The sequence below is a fragment of the Haematobia irritans genome, chromosome 3 (genome assembly GCF_050003625.1).
Source record: "Haematobia irritans isolate KBUSLIRL chromosome 3, ASM5000362v1, whole genome shotgun sequence".
Taxonomy (NCBI): Eukaryota; Metazoa; Arthropoda; class Insecta; order Diptera; family Muscidae; genus Haematobia; species Haematobia irritans.
Window position 1 is genome coordinate 160,748,364 of NC_134399.1, and position 2,743 is coordinate 160,751,106.

Consider the following 2,743-nt stretch of genomic DNA (forward strand, 5'->3'; position numbering starts at 1 on the left):
TAGAAAATGTTGTCAAAATTTTACTTCTATAGAAAATTTGATCAAAATATTATTTCTATAGAAAATATGGTCAAATTTTAGTTCTATAAAAAATTTGGTCAAAATTTTATTTTTTAAAAATTTCATTTCTATGGAAAATTTTCTAAACATTTTTATTTCTATAGAGTTTTTTCTCTAAATATTATTTCTAAAGAATTTTTTCTCAAAAATTTATTTCTATTGAAAAATCTCTCAAAAACAAAAAAATTTATAGAAACTGTTTCCAAAATTGTATTTTTTTATATGTTTTATGTTTTAATATAATAAAGCACATAGAACCATTTCTGTTTTGTATTTTTTTTTTAATTTAACGAAAAATATTGTAGGGGAAATTTTAAGGAACATTTTTTGGGAATGTAGGGAACTTTTTTTGTCCTTGGGTACAGCGAAAATTTTCCCTAGCAACACTGAGCTTAAGGAACATACTCAGTTTCATCAGGGTCTCCGGTTGGATGTTTTAAGCAATTAAAAAAAAACGATCATTTTGTTCATTCAATTTCAATTCATTAATTTGGTATGGAAAACCAAATTCGGTAACGCACTCCTTTGGCACAAGTGAAGCAACTCCTTCTCAGAAAAAAGTATGTCAAAAATGTTGTCTTTACCCTAATGATTTTTGTATTGATTCCGAACCAAAGAAGCGGTGAATTAAAGTAAGGATAAATTTAAGACACAATTCTCTTTTAAATTAAGTTGTGTGTACATGATTCTAGGAAACAAAGTTTAATTTATTCGTTTTTTTCAGCTTTTTTCTTCTTGTTCTATTAAAGTCCTTTAAGATCATGTTAACGACAACTTAAATTTCCAAATCCAGACTACAAGTAGAAATTATGCTTTATTTCAATTATTTCAATTAAAAAAGAGAGAAGAATCGCAAATTTATAAATGTTGTTTTGTTTTCTAGACAACAAATTTAAAGACGATATTGAATAATTTTTCAATTATTAAATTGACCTTAGTGAAATAAAATATCAGAGAAATGCGTCTTTTTAGTTAATCAAAAATCGCATTCGAATTTTAAGGACATGAAATCTTTGACATCACGGAAAAAATTTGCAGTGTTGGCTTTTTCCAGTCTAACTTTTTTCTGTGCATTGGTGAGTTCTTGCAGAATAATAATGTGGGAAAAAGTAGTATTACAGCAGGGCAACACTTTATCTCAAAAACAAAAACACCAAATGCATCTGCACCCAAAGATAAAATACTTTCCTCCAGAACGAAGTTTTAGAGTTTTTTATAGAGAATTTTCTTTAGTAGCCAATAAACACGGATTTATGACAATCGTTGCAACGATAAAAATGGGTCGGCTTCATTCTCTGGTCGGTCCTCAAAAAAGAAAACTAACCTCTTAGTGTGGATTTTGATCCTTGTCCCATAGAAAGACGTTTTTACATTTCCAAACTGTGTACAGTTCTTCAAACATCGTCCAAACTCTAGACAACTCTAACACCTTTGCTTTTGCCTTAACATACAATTAAGAAAGCAATTCCATTCGTTGCGGTATAATAACAATGGGATATTCATCAACAATATATGTATTATTGAAATTCTATTGGTACGTTCCTATGTAGGAATATTCCATCTGCATCATCGCAAAACATATCGCTATCATTAACGCGTTGTTCCTATAATCCTGAAAATAAATTTTCACAAAATTGTGAAATTAATTTTAAACACTTCAGCTGAAAATAAAGCATACCCGTTTGGAGTGAATAAAACCCCTAATCAAAAAGCTTTTCAATATGCTCATCATCTTCAGCGTCTGGCCTCTTTTTGTGATGCTTTTATTGACAATACAAAGGCAACAAGGACAATGTACCCTACGAACGAATCCTTAACGTGATAATGAAGCTTCACCTCTGATATATATATACACACACAAACCCTCAAAAAGCAAAACAAAACAATATCGAAATAATGCGCTGCAAAACAAGTTGGTATCGCATAGTCTAAGGAAGTACCAAGTGGAAACATAAGACAACATTGGTGGCTGCGACAGGAGCTGACTCGAAAACTAGCACCAACAAAAAGACGACGCAAGGATGTATTGAGACAAAGTGGTTTTTGTTCAACGAATGCTATACATGATTGCAGAAACTTGGAACATCTGTCACAAATTGTTTGCCTTTAAATGGCCACAAAACTGGAGCAGGAGCCAATGGTGGTCGGTGGTGGTGTTGACGCAGATAGGGAAGGGTCTATAACATTGCAGCACAAAAAAATTCAGCTGCTTTTGTGGAACAACGAACGAAAAAAGATAAGGACTCATGTTGACGACCACACCAAGGAAGAAGTACAACCAAAGTTTCATTATCTCAGCGAACAAGGATGACTATACTTGCGAATGTGATCTGTCAAGTCACAAAATTTCTGTATGGAAAGCTTTGGTGGCGGTTTCTTAGTTGCTTTGCCAACTGCGTACTATGATTGTGTTTGTCTTTGAATGGGAGAATACTCGTCCGAAGGCACAACATTCAAAATTAGGTTTATGATACAATGTTGCAATAGCGCCATAAGACAATTACTTTGAGCAACAGTCTCATTTCATTGTCCTAAGGCCATGAACCGAGGCGACAATTCTTGCTGTTACTGTTACATGTTTTACCTTTTTTTTTTGTAAAGCTGTACAAATGCCCAAAAATCACTGAGAAATTTAATGGTAATTCGCAATAGATATATTTTTCTATAGAGATAAAGTTTTGAC